Source organism: Salvelinus namaycush, chromosome 18 (assembly GCF_016432855.1).
Source record: "Salvelinus namaycush isolate Seneca chromosome 18, SaNama_1.0, whole genome shotgun sequence".
Classification (NCBI taxonomy): Eukaryota; Metazoa; Chordata; class Actinopteri; order Salmoniformes; family Salmonidae; genus Salvelinus; species Salvelinus namaycush.
Window position 1 is genome coordinate 31,756,072 of NC_052324.1, and position 12,729 is coordinate 31,768,800.

A 12,729-nucleotide genomic window follows, 5' to 3' on the forward strand; every position below is an offset into this window, starting at 1 on the left:
ACTAGGCTACCTGCCGTATTAGCAATAATCAGAGACAGAAACTATTAATTATTTATTACATCAACTACCATATTTTATTTTATATTTCCTTGCTGTGCAAAGCAAATACTTTCTGCAGCCTTTCTACATTGTATAAACTTTTAATCTGTAAATGTGTCAATCATCCAAATGAAACAATTGAATGAAAGTGAGTTAATAGCATCTGTCTAGTGTAACACTAACACACATGGCATTTCATTGAAAAAGGTAGTTCTTATATGCTACAGATACAAACCCACTGTAGCATACCTTACAGTGCTGTAGAAAAATGTCACTGTAAAGCAATTCTCAAAGTGGTTGAAATCTATGAGGAAGAAAGTACTTAAGGGGAATATTTATCAGGGTCACCCCTCCACACCTCATTTGATAGCATTTCAATTCTGACCACAGCCGAGCCAACACTCCAAAACCCCACTCAACTCAGGAGGACTGTTTCTATTTAAGCATTGGGGGTTTTCAGAAAAATCTGGGCTAAAATACAAAATGAAGCTTTCCGTGAATGGGCATGGCTCTCACCTAAGAGAGAGAGAGAGAGAGAGAGAGAAGGCTGGAGCAGGAGCATGAGTGTGGGCAGAGGAGTATGGGACCAGCGCCAGGCTTGCCCACAGGGATGGAGGGGAGCCATAGCAGCGGCAGCCTGTTTGTCTTGGAATACCACACTCACTCTGGAGTTCTAAAGAAAACGAGAATCCCCTCAATCTGCTTCCAACCGGAGGATCAAATGTGTGGTCTGACAAATGTGTAAATGTCCGACAACATCTCACGTCTCTTGACTCCTGCCCTGACCTGGATGAAGGCGCAATGGCCTGAGAGATGACTGGCTGCGTTCCCTATGGGCCCTGGTCAAAAGTAGTGCACTATATAGGGAATAGGATACTATTTGGGAGGCATAAAATGTCTGATTCTGCTCTGTCCCTCCCCACAATAGAATGGATTTTTGGAAAGGTTTAATTACCATTCGACCCCTGCAGGCAGTAGTGTTTCGATTCATAAAACATCGAGGCCTATTACATTTGGCAGATTGTATCTTTGGGTTTCATTCTCTGTGGATGTCACCTTCTCAGCCCTAGAAGAGGTTGCTCAATGCTTTGTCCATGATGTAGTGATCCTGTGTGGCTCAGTTGGTTAAGAGCTAAACTAAGTTGTATAGCTTTGGCAGATTGTGATTCCAATTCATGTAGGGATCACATACCAAAACTACTACAATTTCTTCACTCACTGTACATTTACATTTAAGTCATTTAGCAGACGCTCTTATCCAGAGCGACTTACAAATTGGAAAGTTCATACATAATCATCCTGGTCCCCCCGTGGGGAATGAACCCACAACCCTGGCGTTGCAAGCGCCATGCTCTACCAACTGAGCCACACGGGACCACCCACTGTACTGTATGTCGCTGTGGGTAAAAGCATATGCTAAGCAGCATATCCTACAGTATGTTAACCCACTGTTCTCTAGGCGCTGATGACGTGGCATGTCGATGTTTTTATTTTATTTCACCTTTATTTAACCAGGTAGGCGAGTTGAGAACAAGTTGTCATTTACAACTGCGACCTGGCCAAGATAGAGCAAAGCAATGCGACACAAACAACACAGAGTTACACATGGGATAAACAAACGTACAGTCAATAACACAATAGAAAAGTCTATATACAGTGGGTGCAAATGTAGTAAGAATAGGGAGGTAAGGCAATAAATAGGCCATAGTGGCAAAAATATTACAATTTAGCAATTAAACACAGCCCCCCGCACCTCTCTGATTCTCTGATTCACATTTCAGATTAATGCAGCCCCCCGCACCTCCCTGATTATCTGATTCACATTTCAGATTAAGGCAGCCCCCCGCACCTCTCTGATTCTCTGATTCACATTTCAGATTAAGGCAGCCCCCCGCACCTCTCTGATTCTCTGATTCACATTTCAGATTAAGGCAGCCCCCCGCACCTCTCTGATTCACATTTCAGATTAAGGCAGCCCCCCGCACCTCTCTGATTCACATTTCAGATTAATGCAGCCCCCCGCACCTCTCTGATGATCTGATTCACATTTCAGATTAAGGCAGCCCCCCGCACCTCTCTGATTCACATTTCAGATTAAGGCAGCCCCCCACACCTCTCTGATTCACATTTCAGATTAATGCAGCCCCCCGCACCTCTCTGATTATCTGATTCACATTTCAGATTAAGGCAGCCCCCCGCACCTCTCTGATTCACATTTCAGATTAAGGCAGCCCCCCACACCTCTCTGATTCACATTTCAGATTAAGGCAGCCCCCCACACCTCCCTGGTTCTCTGATCCACATTTCATATTAAGGCAGCCCCCCGCACCTCTCTGATTCCCCTTTCCCTTTATACAATAAGATAATTAAACTATCCCAGTAATAATGACCTACAGCTACCAACAGAGGGAGATCTGAAGCCACACATTAGCTCCATATAAGGGCTTAAGAACTAACTGGATCCTGTTGACTGCTTGGACAACGATAACTGAATCACCATCAGTTCAGTGTCCCTCTGTCCATTTTATTTATACAGTTTAACATTCTTTTACTGGCACTGAGTTTCCATTCCATAAACACAGGCCTCAAGTTTCTGCAAGATAGTGTTTCCTAATTCTTCTACTGACCATTACAATGAGGAATTATCGCTGAGAGAGAGAGAGAGAGAGAGAGAGAGAGAGAGAGAGAGGGGGAGAGAGGGAGAGAGGGAGAGGGAGAAAGAGAGAGGGAGAGAGGGAGAGAGTGGGAGAGAGGGAGAGAGAGAGAGAAAGAGGGGAGAGGGCAAGAGTGAGATGAAAGACAGGAATGACTAGTGATTATTTGTCATAATTGTCCCGTCCATTAATTTGTGGGAGGGAACTCAAGATTACCTGAAGGTGGTAAGTTATTTCTCAACTGTCAGGTCGAATATTCCTCCTGTGGCTTGCTGTTACAGAGAGGTTTAGTACTCTGCTCCGAGGGGACACAAGATCCATACGTGTATATATTAGGATCACAGCAGTACTGTTCTGACTCCTACTCTACCCTCCAAATGTCTTGAATGTTTTGCTGACACAGCCGATCTATTACCTGGCACTGCTGGTCTAACAGAAACATGATGTAGTTCATTATGCAGCCTGCAGGCTTGGACAAATAAGAGTTCAATCTTCCATTCAGCAGGCTGAAATATGAGCAGGCTTTTTTCTAGACACACTTGGGATTGTCCCTCAGTCTACAGCGACCCCCTGGGAGCGGGGTACCTACGAAGGTTCAGGCAGACATTCCTCTATTTTTATTGTAACTGAGATCATAATGTGGTTTACATCATGGGACAGGATATATTTGTAGCAAAAGAGGGCTATTTATGTTCCTCAAGGGTTCATGCTGATATTCAACCCCATTTAAAAGGGAGCATACTAAAACATATGGTAATGAACATGTACATGATTAGGTCTACAGTACTGGGCATGTATTACATCAGAACATTTCTTGTCAGTCAGAGAAGCATAACATTAAAAGATCCTTGGACACTATCTATTTTGTAGATAATTTGACACAAACTAGGCTACTCATGAATGAATGAGGGGGTCTGGGACTCTTTTTTCCAGAACTTGTTTGAACTAAGCTAACTAAATGGATTCAGAATAACAAGCATTATGAGTCTAATTGCTTTGTATGTGAGAGCTCTTGGCAGATCTTCAGCACATTGTAAATCACTATGAGTCACAGCCAGGTGCTACACCAATGGCTGACGGAGACTTTGACTGTGTCCCAAATCGCACCCTATTCCCTATATTTTGGACACATCCCTTGTGCTTAGCAACATCCCTTCATAGACCTATACATAGTAACTGTACGTAGAGAACACCCACACTGTAAAATATATTGTTATGACCATGGGACTGATCTGCCACTTCATTAGTCTGCCTACTGACAGAGAGAGCGGGCACACACAGCCATATTCATAAAGCAGGTCCACTATTTTTATTTAACCTTTATTTAACTAGGCAAGTCTGTTAAGAACAAATTCTTATTTGCAATGACAGCCTAGTAACAGTAGGTTAACTGCCTTGTTCAGGGGCAGAATGACAGATTTTGACCATGGCAGCTCGGGGATTCAATCCACCAACCTTTCAGTTACTGGCCAAACGCTCTAACCACTAGGTTACCTGCCGCCCTTACTATAAAAACGGACGAATGCATGTGTGCGTGTGTAGAGGTGTGTCTGTGTGTTGGGTGTGCGTGCGTGTGTACGTGATTGCGTGTGTGTGTGTGCGTGTGCGTGTGCGTGTGTGTGTGTGTGTGTGTGTGTGTGAAAGAGGCCTCAAGGGATTTTTATTTTAAGTGTGCTGGAAACTTCTTCCAATTAAATATCATTCTGACATTTAATTTATGTGCATTTTGGTAATTGTTTATGATTTCTTGTTTACTTAATCAGAAGAAACAAGAAGTGTAGAATCAACTGACATATTGCTAACAAAGCATCTGGATGTCGGAAAGCTGTGCTCAGGCTTGATATTCCCATCGCAGATAGCATTCTGGGAGGCAATTGTGATATCAGTTTTGCCTGAGGCATGATTCTAGATTAAACTATTAAGCAAAGCACAAAAGGTTAAACAACATAACCATTTATTACAGTGATATCTGTTGACATATGCTCATACCTCAAACTACATGTTAGCCCATTCTTTTTTATTACACAGACATTCACTCAAACTATGACACCAATTTCTCCAACATGCTAGGTTATTCAACCAACCAAGCCACGCAGACAGTCAATATATGTTAGAGCCAGCTAAAATAATTGTTTACGTAAGGGCTAAGCTACCATTCTAATTTCCTCTCACACACTAAACACCCCATTACCATATGTAATGTTTATGGCGTATTTCTAGAAAGCTAACTATTTCACTTCCCTGCTCCATCTGGCATGGGGAAAAGTGTCATGTTGTAAATGATCAAAACGTGCATGTTCCTCTTGTGGAGCCCACCACCCCTCAGGCTGAGAATACAATTTAGAGAGAAAATGTACTTATTTTCTCTTTAATTGAACTACATGGTATAATAACCAGTGTTGGGGAAGATACTCTGAAATGATAGTTCACCAAGCTACCAATTACTTCACACTGGAAGAAGTTAAGTTACACTAAAGCTACCCTGAAGAAAAATATAGTTTAACTAAAGTTATTTTAAAAAGTAATTCACTACATCCAAACTACTTTGTGAAAAACTATCATATGTATATCTGAAATGTAATTATGAGCACGAGCAGAGGCACAACACATCACATACACTACCGTTCAAAAGTTTGGAGTCACTTAGAAATGTCCTTGTTTTTGAAATAAAAGCACATTTTTTGTCCATTAAAATAACAACAAATTGATCAGAAATACAGTGCAGACATTGTTAATGTTGTAAATGAGTCCTCAACTGTCAGCTTCATTAAATAGTACCCGCAAAACACCAGTCTCAACATCAACAGTGAAAAGGCCATATCTCAGACTGGCCAATAAAAAAATATATTAAGATGGGCATAAGAACACGGACACTGGACAGAGGAACTCTGCCTAGAAGGCCAGCATCCCAGAGTCGCCTCTTCACTGTTGACGTTGAGACTGGTGTTTTGTGGGTACTATTTAATGAAGCTGCCAGTTGAGGACTTGTGAGGCGTCTGTTTCTCAAACCGGACACTCTAATGTACTTGTCCTCTTGCTCAGTGGTGCACTGGGGCCTTCCACTCCTCTTTCTATTCTGGTTAGAGCCAGTTTGCGCTGTTCTGTGAAGGGAGTAGAACACAGCGTTGTATGAGATCTTCAGTTTCTTGGCAATTTCTCGCATGGAATAGCCTTCATTTCTCAGAACAAGAATAGACTGACAAGTTTCAGAAGAAAGTTCTTTGTTTCTGGCCATTTTGAGCCTCTAATTGAACCCGCAAATGCTGATGCTCCAGATACTCAACTAGTCTAAAGAAAGCCAGTTGTATTGCTTCTTTAATCAGGACAACCACTGTGCTAACATAATTGCAAAAGGGTTTTCTAATGATCAATAAGCCTTTTAAAATTATAAACTTGGATTAGCTAACACAACGTGCCATTGGAACACAGGAGCAATGGTTGCTGAAAACGTGCCTCTGTACGCTGTGGTAAACCGTGGGGTGTTGGGTTGAGCGTGCAGAGATTGACACAGAAACAGGGAGGCAAAAACAACTTTACTAAGACAGAAAATAAACATAACAAAGAAAATCACTGAGGTTTGGCTCGGTCCTTCTTCTCTCCTTTCGCTTGGTGTCAGTCTCTCCCCGTTCTCCCTCACAGTGTGCCACCGTGCTCCTTTCATTTGGCGTCCACGGCTGGTTGGCACCATCCTCTAATTACCTCCACTTAGAGCTGTCGGTGTCGGGGTGCCCAGCTCCCATATTCCCAGCAGAGGGAGCCAACGTCACCTCCCCTCTATTACCATCCCCCGGGGTAGACCTCCTGGGATACCACCCCCCCTTAGCCCTGACTGGCAGGGAGGCATGCTCAGGGCTTGCATCCCTCCTGGATAGGGTGTCCGCATTGCCGTGCTGGGCCCCCGACCTGTGGATGACAGAGAAAGAGAGTCGCTATAAGGACAGGAACCAGGGAGTGACATGGTCATTCGTGTCCTTACCTCTTGCCATCCACACAAGGGGGCATGGTTAGTGATCAGGGGGAACTTCCTCCCGAGGAGGTAATACTTGAGGATGTGCAGTGCCCACTTCACGGCGAGGGACTCCTTCTCGACAATCGAGTATTTCTTCTTCCTCGGGAGGAGCTTCCTGCTGACATACATGATGGGGTGCTCCTCGCCTTCCTGCTCTTGGGACAAAACTGCCCCTACCCCTGTGTCAGACACGTCTGTCTGGACCAGGAGTTTTTTTGAGAAGTCCGGTGTGACGAGTATCGGGTGCGAACATAGCGCATCCTTCAGGGCCTGGAACGTCGCCTCTGTGTCCTCCGTCCATCGCACCATCTGGGGTAGTCATGCCTTTGTTAAGTCTGTGAGGGGAGAAGCTATTGCGGCAAAGTTAGGTACAAATCTACTGTAGTAACCTGCTAACCCCAGGAATGACTTCACCTGCCTCTTGGTTCGGGGGACCGGCCATCCCCTAATGGAAGCGTTTTTTTTTTCTTGGGGTTTGACATTTCCCCTCCCGATCCGATAGCCCAGGTACTACACCTCAGCGTAGCCCAGCTTGCACTTGTGGGGGTTCGCGGTCAGACCTGCATCCCTTAGCGCATCAACCACGGCCTGTAACCTACCCAGATGTGACTCCCAACTGTCACTGTGCACAATTATGTCATCCAGATAAGCAGCTGCGTACTCACTGTACAGCCGCAGGACGCGGTCCATGAGTCGCTGAAAGGTTGCTGGTGCCCCGTGGAGCCCGAAAGGCAGAACCCGGTAGTGGTATAGCCCCCCAGGGGTGGAGAAGGCAGTCTTCTCCTGGGCGGCCGCTGCCAGTGGCACCTGCCAGTACCCCTTAGTCAGGTCCAAGGTGCTGACGTATCTCGCCATCCCAAGCGGTCGATCAGTTCGTCCACCCGGGGCATTGGGTAGGCATTGAACTTACTGACCTCGTTCAGGCCCCGGAAGTCATTACAGAAGCGGACGGTTCCATCCAGTTTCGGGACCAGCACTATGGGGCTAGACCACTCATTGTATGACTCCTCCAGTACCCCCATTTCTAGCATTGTCGTCACTTCCCGCTGGACCGCCATCCTCCGGGCTTCTAGTATCCGGTATGGCTGTTTATGCACTTTTTCTCCCGGACGGGTGTAGATATGATGTTCCACGAGATCCCGGCACCTCAGAGAACACGGACGTATTCCGCTGGACCAACTCTCTGAGCTCTTGTCGTTGGGTCGGGCTGAGGTCTACCCCCATTGCAACTTCGACTGAGGGCAAGGTCCAGCGGCCCGCGGGGCCAACGGCCATACAGGAGCTCAAAGGGGGAGAACCCCGTGGATGCTTGGGGTACCTCACGCACTGAAAACATCAGGTGGGGCAGCAGCTGGTCCCAGTTCCTCCCGTCTCTCTCGATGACCTTCTTCAGCATCTGTTTTAGGGTCCACCAGCCCGTCCGTTTGTGGATGGTACACACTGGTCCTCACTTGTTTTATTCGTAACAGATTGCAGACATCTTTCATCACACAAGACATGAACGCGGTGCCCTGGTCCGTCAGGATTTCCCGCGGAATACCCACCCAGCTAAATAAATGGAAGAGCTCCCGTGCGATACCTTTTGCTGCCGCCGTGCATAGCGGGATTGCCTCAGGATACCAGGTGGCGTAATCCACGATTACCAGGATGTATTGGTGTCCCCTCGCGGTCTTCACCAACGGACCCACCAGATCCATTGCAACCCGCTCGAATGACACTCCTATAATGGGCAAGGGAACCAAAGGGTTTCAATAATGCACCCTCGGAGCTGTGATCTGGAATTCTGGGCAACTATGGCAGTAGTCCTCTACGGCGCGCTTGACTCCTGGCCAGTGGAACCAATTCCCGATCCTCTCCCTGGTTTTCTCCATCCCCAGGTGTGCCCCAAGCAGGTGGGTGTGGGCAAGCTGCAACAGTCCTAACATACTGGCTGGGTATGAGTAACAAGTCTTTTGTCTCCCCATTATGCTTTACTACCTGATACAATAAATTCAGCTTGATTGCGAAGTGGGGGTAGCGCCAATCACTTACCCCAGGTAACAGTACGCATTCACCGCAATCATGGTGAATGGCCCCTAGCCTTCTGGAGATTGAGGTCTTCTAACTGGGCCGTCCTGAACTGACCCGTGAGGATTCCCGTGTCGGGAGGTCCGTCTAGGGCCTCCACCCCCATAAAGGGGAGTGCCCGGTGGCGGAGCGGGATCGCCTCCCTCCTCCGGGTCTGACTTGGGCCCAGTGGACACCTCTCGTGGCGGGGGTTGGGTTGCACAGGCCACCGTCCTTTTTCCTTTTCTTCCTACCTCCCGTGCTCGCCTCCCCAGGTCCCTCCTCCACAGTGCCTGGAAGAGAGGGCAGTCTCGACCGAGGAGAATGGACACAGGTAGGTTAGGAACAGCTCCCACGCACATCTGGCACTCCCCCTTTGGGGTGGTTATCCTCACTGGCACCGTTGGGTACCTCTTCGTGTCCCCGTGTACACAGGACACTGTCACCTCCTCATGCCCTGGTTCCTCCTTGCTCTCTCGTGTGAGCCACTGCGGGTGGGCCAGGGTCACCATGCTGCCGGAGTCCAGCAGAGCGCTGGTGTCGATGCCATCGATTCGTACAGGAACCACAGAGGGGCCTTCTCAGTGTGCGCCCAACAGGAGGTGACGTAATTCACCATCCGGGTTACCCCAGAGCTGGGGGATGCGGAGGGCATGGCCTCCTCCCGGACGGGACACCTCGCGTGAAGGTGCACTCATAGCGAGCGGCGTCTCTGATCTGGGTCCAGCAGCCACCGACGTCATCGGTTTGGGTCACCCTCCTCCTTCACAGCTTTGGCTGGTTCCATCCGGGCCCCCTTCAGCTCCTCGCCTCTCTTTGTGTTGTTCGTCCCCCTCGCCGTGTCTCCTCTCTCCGCTCGGGCCCCTCTCAGCAGGTCCTGGGTGTTCTGGTGAATTTCCACCGCAGTCAGCAATTCCTCCAGGCTCTGGGGGTTCTGCATGCTCACCATCTTCTTAATCTCATACGGCAGGGCCCGAAGGTATTTATCCATTACGAGCTTGTCAAGCATTGGGAGGGACGGTATTTCCGTCAGTAGTCAGCCCTTGGTCAGGCGCACCAGGTCGCTCATCTGAGCACGGGGGGGAAAGGGTGGGATCAAAGGCCCGTCGTGGATCAGTTGTGCACAGCGTGCGAGATTGAACCCATAACGGCTCAGAATCTCCCGTTAGAGTCCCTCATAATTTGCGGCCTGGTCAGTGTTCAAATCAAAGTAGGCCTTCTGGGCCTTCCCAGAGAGTTAGGGTGCCAACAGGCTGGCCCACTTGGGCTTGGGCCATCCTTCCCTCTGTGCCGTCCTCTCGAAGGTGCACGAATACGACTCCACGTCATCTTCCTCCCTTAACTGAACCAGGAACTGATTCGTGCCAGACTCCTGAGCCTTCCCAACCTTCAACTGGGCTACCTCCGCTACCAGTCTGTGGTTTTGTTGGTGCTGCTCCTCCAGTGCTTGCTCCTGGAGAGCCTGTTGCTTCTGCTGGCTGAGAAGGAACTGAGCCACCAGCTCCTCCATGGTAATCTCTGTACGCTCGACCCCACGGCACCCAAAGCTACTGAGATGCCCACATTCCACCATATGTGGTAAACCGTGGGGTGTTGGGTTGAGCGTGCAGCGATTGACACAGAGACAGGGAGGCTTCAGTCCACAAAAACAACTTTACTAAGACAGAAAATAAACATAACAAAGAAAATCACTGAGGTTTGGCTCGGTCCTTCTTCTCTCCTTTCGCTTGGTGCCACCGTGCTCCTTTCATTTGGCCTCCACGGCTGGTTGGCACTTTCCTCTAATTACCTCCATGTAGAACTGTCGGTGTTGGTGTGCCCAGCTCCCGTATTCCCAGCAGAGGGAGCCAACGTTGCCTCACGTGCCTCCCCTCTATTACCATCCCCCGGGGTAGACCTTCTGGGATACCACAACGCCTATGTAGATACTCCATTAAAAATCAGCCGTTTCCAGCTACAATAGTCATTTACAACATTAACCATGTCTACACTGTATTTCTGATCAATTTGATGTTATTTTAATGGACAAAAAATTTGCTTTTCTTTCAAAAACAAGGACATTTCGAAGTGACCCCACATATTTGAACGTTAGTGTACATCATTTTTGTCCTGTGCTAATCTGCCAACAGATTACAAATGGCTACAACAAATCCCTTTGGTGTCATATGTTAACAGAATGTATAATATCGCCTATTAAACACACGTATCAAGTGAGAATTAGACAGGTCTGATGCCTTCTTCAACAAAATGTTATTTTGCCATAAAAGCAGCGTGTAGTTCCAGTAGTTAGCTAGACCGCTACAAGGCTAAACAGGTAATTAACTAGTGAAAACACTACCTAGATCTGAATGTTGCTCAACTACCACCAAGCTACTGTAGAATGTAGTTAAACTACATCTAGTTCACTACTCCCCAACACTGATAATAAAACACAAAAACATACTAGTGAATGTTAACTTTCTGAAATAATGTATAAACATAATTGACACATAACAGGAAATAATCCAAATAAGATTAAGTCAATGATCAATTTGACCATAAACTATGCTACAGTATGGTACAGGGCAACATTTCAAGTTGAAGTATACATTTGTGATGAAATGGTGAAGTGTTTTGAATTTAAACTTCATTTCATGACTGGTCTATGGTATAGTCTACATATAGTTCATGACTGGTCTATGGTATAGCCTACATATAGTTCATGACTGGTCTATGGTATAGCCTACATATAGTTCATGACTGGTCTATGGTATAGCCTACATATAGTTTATGACTGGGATATGGTATAGCCTACATATAGTTCCTGACTGGTCTATGGTATAGCCTACATATAGTTCATGACTGGTCTATGGTATAGCCTACATATAGTTCATGACTGGTCTATGGTATAGCCTACATATAGTTAATGACTGGTCTATGGTATAGCCTACATATAGTTCATGACTGGTCTATGGTATAGCCTACATATAGTTAATGACTGGTCTATGGCATAGCCTACATATAGTTCATGACTGGTCTATGGCATAGCCTACATATAGTTCATGACTGGTCTATGGTATAGCCTACATATAGTTTATGACTGGGATATGGTATAGCCTACATATAGTTAATGACTGGGATATGGTATAGCCTACATATAGTTAATGACTGGTCTATGGCATAGCCTACATATAGTTTATGACTGGGATATGGTATAGCCTACATATAGTTCATGACTGGTCTATGGCATAGCCTACATATAGTTAATGACTGGTCTATGGTATAGCCTACATATAGTTAATGACTGGTCTATGGTATAGACTACATATAGTTAATGACTGGGATATGGTATAGCCTACATATAGTTTATGACTGGGATATGGTATAGCCTACATATAGTTTATGACTGGGATATGGTATAGCCTACATATAGTTCATGACTGGTATATGGTATAGCCTACATATAGTTAATGACTGGTCTATGGTATAGCCTACATATAGTTAATGACTGGGATATGGTATAGCCTACATATAGTTAATGACTGGGATATGGTATAGTCTACATATAGTTAATGACTGGGATATGGTATAGCCTACATATAGTTAATGACTGGGATATGGTATAGTCTACATATAGTTAATGACTGGTCTATTGTATAGCCTACATATAGTTAATGACTGGGATATGGTATAGCCTAGATATAGTTAATGACTGGTCTATGGTATAGCCTACATATAGTTTATGACTGGGATATGGTATAGCCTACATATAGTTTATGACTGGGATATGGTTTAGCCTACATACAGTAAGGTCATTTTTCATTTGGGGTACCTGCAAATCATCTCTGTGTCATGTGCACTCTTCACTGCTGCCTATGGAAATTCTACATCATGCCCTTTCATGATTACAGCTACTGATTCTGTTAATGTTTTTAAAGACCACCTATAACTTTGTCCTGTTCCAAAGAGACGCTGGCAAGATGGAAAAGTAAATATGTAATG